Raw genomic sequence first — 6,242 nt, forward strand, 5'->3', positions numbered from 1 at the left:
ATTTGAAAAAGTGGTTTGCCAAGATCAGTCTGTCAACACTTACAGTAATTAGGTGATCTGTGAAGTAAGTCATGCACTGAGAGAGTACAGAAGGACTTAGGACTGTATTCTGCCCAAATTAAAATAGACAAAAAAATGGTTTGTGATGCACCTTCTCTAATATATTAGCCATGCATGCTTACTTTTTAATTTTTCTCTTCATTAGTTAAAACAATTAGTTAAGACAATTACTTTGTGATATGAATAAACAGTGAAATAACTTTTGAAAAGGATGGCTATTTGTTGTGAAGTATTTTTTCCTAGAGGCTTTCTTTGTTCTACAACTATTTCTCTGGTATCAATCCCACAAATGTGGCTTTTGGCATCTCTGTTTTTAGGCAGGAACTGTCAAAGTAGCCCAGCTTTGCTTCATTATTCGTTGACATGTCTGATGAGTCATTTTCATTTCCTTGATACTTTTTTTCCTCGATACTTTTTTCCTTGATACTTTCAGTGCTGTCAGCACCTTAGTGAGCTGCTAGGTCTATTCATCTGAAGATTATTACATATAATGAGGTAAGTAAAAGGGATGCAGAAGAAACCAGATTGATGCCACGGCCATCAAAGTGTAAAAGTCCATGTTTACAGTTGGTCCTGCTCCTCCAAACACGCAGGAAAGAGCAAAACTGGGCAAAAGGACCATAGGGAAATGGAAAAAAACCCAAATATTATTCAGTCATGTATTTTTCTGTTCTTTTCTCAGCATGAGGAAGGTAATGGCAAGGATGACAAGGTTAGTGTTTTGTAAAGTTGGCTTTTTATTCTAAAAGTTGGCAGTCAAATTAGGTTTCTTTAGATTTCAGAGGTGAGGTTATCTACCGTGTATTTACACTTTCACATCTCAGCTAGTTTCTGAGCCTTTCTCTGGCCAGGTCTGAGGAATAAATATAGCTGTATGAGCCTGGTAACATGGTCAGGAGCTGCTTTCATCCTTCTGAGCCTCTGACAAGTGCAGCTTGTCCAGATCCATTTAGGGAGGGAGCTCAGCCACTTATTAAAGTCCATGAGCAGCAGGGAGGCTGAGTTCAGCTTGCTGAGATACAGAAGATGAAACTTCCTGCACCCACAGCCTCTTCACAGCTGCAGTGAAAGGGCAGAGCATCAGAGAAGTGATGTTATCCTCCCTGACATGCTCACAGGGCAGGAGCCCATCCTGCCTCACTGGACAGGGAGGGCTCGTGTGTGCTCTTTCTCACTGAGATTGCAACAAGAGGAGGGTTTCCTCTGTTGCTGGCAATGTTCTGGACCCACCAGCATTGTACAGGATCACAGAGTCTTTGGAAGGCATCTTTGGAGACCATCAAGTGCAACTCCACCCTGTTTAAGGAGGGTCACCCAGAGTGGATTCCCAGGGGCATGTCAAGTTGAGTTGCGAGTTTCTCCAGGAATGGAAACTCCATATCCTGCCTGGGTGACCTCCTCCAGTGTTTGACCCCTTTCACAATGAAGGGAAAAAAACTTACCATAACACAAATGTATTCTTGTGTTCAGATGGAATCAGCTTAGTGCCCACCACTCTAGGGCCTTTTCTGCAAAGTAAATCAGCCACCAGTGTGTCTGAGGTTATTCCTCCTGAGGGGCAGGAGCTTGCACATCCTTTTGCTGAGCTTCATAATGTTCCTATTTTGCACTTCTCCAGCCCAGTGAGCGTGCCATAAACGGTAGCAGAACCATCTTATGGTTCAGCCACTTCTCCCAGCTTTTTTGCTATCTGCAAACTTGTTCAAGGTGCACATTCCACTGTTGACCAGCCCAGTAATGAAAAGTCAAAGCAGTATTGGCTCTGGTATCAACCCCTGACGTACATCTCTAGTGGCTGAGCTCCAGCTGGGCTTCATGCTCCTAATCAGAACCCCTTGAGCCCAGAAATTCAGCCAATTTCCAATTCACCTCACTGTCCACTTGTCTAGTCCATTCCTCGGCAGTGTGTCTATGAGGAAGTTAGGGAGAAAGCATTATTAAAGTTAAAATAAATACATTGCAGTCATAATGTGAGCATTGCTCCCATTTGCTCTCAGGCTTCATGCTGAGACTTCAGCAACTCTCCTGAGAGAGCACTGCATCTGTGGGTAGGTCCCGGGACACTGCCAGCATGGAGGAAAGATACCCTGAGTAAAAAGGAACAACCAGACTTTGTGAAGTTGCATCTACCAGCAGCTGGAAATGGGTAGGTACAAATACATTAGCCTGGCAAAAGGTTTCACTGGATTAAGCTGCAGTGGGGATTAATTTGCAGCCCACCAGTGATACAACTTAACACAGTAAGGGAAGGGTTCCCCCACATTTTACTGAATAAGCATAAGAGTTACACTTTCTGGCTGTCTGTGCAAGAAATAATTGTCTTTGGAATGAAATCCTGGCTGAAATAAATATTTAAACCAGTAAGAGCTGGAAGCAATACTATGGTGGTCTCTGTAATAAATACCAGAAGTAATGAATGCAAAGGATGTATGGAACAAGAAAGAATTCCTTTCCAAATAACACATATTTTAAACTATTACATAAAAGAAGCAGAGCTTCTTGTCTTTCTCCTACAAAGCTTCTGCACTGAGTTCCTACACTGAACACCCTTGAACACTGTAATTAAGCACCTCTGGTCTGCCACATTCTACACTAAGCACTTTTCTAGCACACATTTGACATGAGGAACAAGATTTATTAAATGTTGTCTACATGATGATCTGGTTTTGCATCTTGTAGATTACTGAAAAACTGAATTTTCAGTTTTTCCTTTTTTGCAATTTTAAGATAAGCATCTGTTCATTAGACTCTAAAAGTAATTACAGTTGTCTCCTAGAATAATATCACATAGCATTTTTATGCCACTGAATAAACACACAAAGCAAACTTGCCTTTAAGATAGTACTTTATATTTCTCAAAATTTTTAGCCACTAAACTGTTTTATTTGTTCAGTTTTCAACAGCCTGGTTCTCTTTGCTGCTTTTGTTTTAAGGAGTTTGAAGTAGATGATGACATTCAGATGTGGGTACTTTGTTCCCCTACTCATTTTTAAGCATTGCAGTTGGAATTTTCAGGAACAGAATTGGTTTTCCAATATTTATTTAAGCATATGCTAAGCACATAAAGTTATCTTTCCATGAATAAAATATTGAATTGACCTTAGCAGAAACTTTATGAAAGAGAAATGGTCCTGAGATTTGTCTTTGCCAAAGAAAAAGGAAAAAATAATTTGTAAAGTTTTTTTGTAAAAAATCATAGCTTGTATTTTAGAGTAATTTTATACAAAATGTGAACAGAGAAAACCCAGGAGAAGTATTATTATTTTTATTTAATGCAAACAGCTCCATAAAATCACTCTTGCTCAAATATTCACTGAGGAAATTCAGTATGCTTTCCATGTTTATATTTTGGGAGTAATTAAATTTTTATTTATTTTTTCTTTTATTTGCATTTTATTTTTCAAATAAATACCTACACTAAAAATCAGTATACTGGAAATCTCACTTTATCAGGTATGAGAACAATTTACAGCAGTTTGAATTTTTTTTTTTTTTTTAGCTGTGAAGCAATAACAGAGGGGGGCAGTCTTGGATAAACATCTCTTTTGTGTATTCACAAACCTCTATGTTATGTGCTTCTGCAGATTCAAATTCAGGTACTGTGTCTGATCTACTTGATAAGAGTGAAGAAATTCTCTGTAATAGCTGTACAGACCTGGATTAGTCTCCTCCTGTGCACAAAGTGTCCACTCAGCCAAAGGCAGCCCCTTGAAGCTCCTCCATGGAGGAAAAGCTGCTGCTGTGGGACGGGCTGTGGTGCTGCTCAGGGTGGCGGCTGAGGTCAGACTGTGGTACCTGCTCTGCAAGAGTTCCTGTGCCTGTGGTCTTTGAGCTCTCCCTGACCCTGAGATGGTCATCTGGTTTGCCAAGAACTGCTGTGATAAAGAGGAGGCTGTTTTGTTTGTGCTCTGCATCTGTGGCAGAATTTGCTGTATTGTGTATGCACCCAGGAAGTGCATACACTTCCCACTGAACATGATCAAGCACCTAAAATACAAAGTCAAAAACAACAGGAAATTACACAGGAGGAAAGCAAGTGTATACTCTAGCCTTAAACAAAGAGCTGGCAGAAACTGCTCCAAAGTGATCTGATGATTTAAAGAATTATAGGGTATTGTGACAAAGAATGAGAAAGAGGAAAAAAGGAGAGGGAATAGTCTACAATCACAAAAAGCAGATAACATCTCAAAAGCTTTTGTCATAGCCCTTTTTTTTTGTTCCTTCACTCACTCTCAATACTAAGACTGTATTTTATGCTGTTGTAAAAACTTTTTGCAGTATCTGGTTCTTGCCCTGAACATCACTTCAAGCCATGTTCTCCACAAAAATAGGTAAAAATGGGATATTTGACAACACTCCATCCATGACTCTACATCATTTTCTAGTATTTGTTTGTTAAACTGTACTGACTGACTTCTCATCTCAGGCTTCTTGATCAAGTACCATAATGCCCACATCATCACTTTTTTACTGTTTCCTTTTCATTGTTACTGTTTGGACTGTGTTGTAATCTTTAATTTATTGGTGGCATCTTTCATAAATGATAGTTTAAATGTTCTTGTAATATTGGCACTGGCCACAGTAACGTTCTTTTTCTTACAGTGCACAGAAAAAAGTTTATCTGTGGCCTGTTAACACAGTGTTTGAGGTCAGACAGGCTACAGAAAAATAATAAAAATAATGTCTTGTTTCTTACACAGTGTTTCCAACAGCATAATCTTCAGAGATAATAGTGGGATATTAAATGTTCTTCACTGTCTTACACAATCAAAATCTCCGCCCTGAGGTTTGCAGTCTTGGAAGAACAGTCAAAACACCTACTTTAGACCACTGGCATTTCACAGTGTTGTTTTCTGTAATAATAAAAACAGTAGTTAACCATAAACCTATTATTATTATTGTCCAGCACATGGAAAGGAGCTACTGCTGTTTGACCCATCAGCCAATTTATCCCTTCAAATAGCAAGGTTTAACCCAACAAATTAGTCCTTAAGATCTGAACACCCTGAATGCTTTTGCACTAGGAAGTGAATGTATGAGTCCTTGTAGCAACAGACTTTATGTTCACATTGCTTTTGCATATGCTGGCTTGCTGGAGCTAATATTAGCCTGTGTAAGAGACTGAGCACACAATTAGACAGCAGTTCAACTACATCAAGATGCACCACAATCCTATTTCATCCTGATCAATTATTTTTTCCCAAACCCAGCTGAAGGAATAACTTGCCTTCCTGTCTCCCATGCCACAGAGGTCACTCTCCAGGAGGGAATCAGACTGATATTAACCTTTGGAGGACTTTCCCTCTTGTCTCCCCTGTGCTCTGTCACTGTTTAGGCTGCCAGCCTGGAAAGTCTGGGAAGATGAACAGGAGAATGTGGGTTTGGACAATGAGACTTCCTCAGTAAAATAATTTTGCACTGAACCTAAAATATGCAAACTGTGGGAGTCTACAACAGGCATTTGAATCTGTGCACTGATAAAAGCAGCTTGGTTGGGATTTGACTGTGTTTCATCACAATGAAAAGTAAAACTCCCTGAGAAGGGAAGAGGGAGGATAGGATCAGCTTATTTCAAAGCGAGCTACAAGCACCTTTGAAATTCTGTAATCTTTAGGTTCGACTCACACTCCAGAGCTCTCCTTAAGCAGTTCTCCACCAGGTGATGCAGAACCATCCAGATGTCTGTCCATTAGCTGCTTCTGTACTGTATCTGAGAAGAAACATGCAGTAATGAAGCATTTTGTTAATGACATCAACTGTGAGTGCATAAAGATTTCCTAAAAACATGTTTCTGCCCTTCTGTACAGTCTGAACTTTATTTTGTTTGCATTATATCTGCTGATATTTTTAAAAACTTGGGTATTTATTGCCTGCACACTAACGGAAAAAGAAATAATGGGAAAGAGGTGAAGAACAGTTTTGTTTCTCCAGTGTAGTACATACTTATTATATTATCTTTTTGTTCAAGAAATCCCATTTGCCATGGCCAGAAAGTACAATCATAAGATTGTTCAGATTGTTATGTATATTCTGTTAACATTCAAAACTTTTCATCATAAAACTTATAGCATGTAAAGTTTCTTCAGCAGATGAACACATTAAGAATGCAGTGCTGTGGCTCGTTTCTGGGTTCAGAGGATTAGGTGAGAGCTTAGTGTGCCACACTTAAAGTGGCCCATTAA

General features: G+C 39.4%; 1 long non-coding RNA gene across 1 annotated transcript; it reads left to right on the plus strand.

Annotated features, from left to right (window-relative positions):
• Positions 1-511: 511 nt before the first annotated feature.
• Positions 512-5,766, plus strand: LOC134562684 (uncharacterized). Its single transcript, XR_010083245.1, has 3 exons — positions 512-555; positions 2,058-2,206; positions 3,645-5,766. It is a non-coding gene; the product is annotated as an uncharacterized LOC134562684 (long non-coding RNA).
• Positions 5,767-6,242: the final 476 nt, after the last annotated feature.

Source organism: Prinia subflava, chromosome 1, assembly GCF_021018805.1.
Source record: "Prinia subflava isolate CZ2003 ecotype Zambia chromosome 1, Cam_Psub_1.2, whole genome shotgun sequence".
In the NCBI taxonomy this organism is placed as follows: Eukaryota; Metazoa; Chordata; class Aves; order Passeriformes; family Cisticolidae; genus Prinia; species Prinia subflava.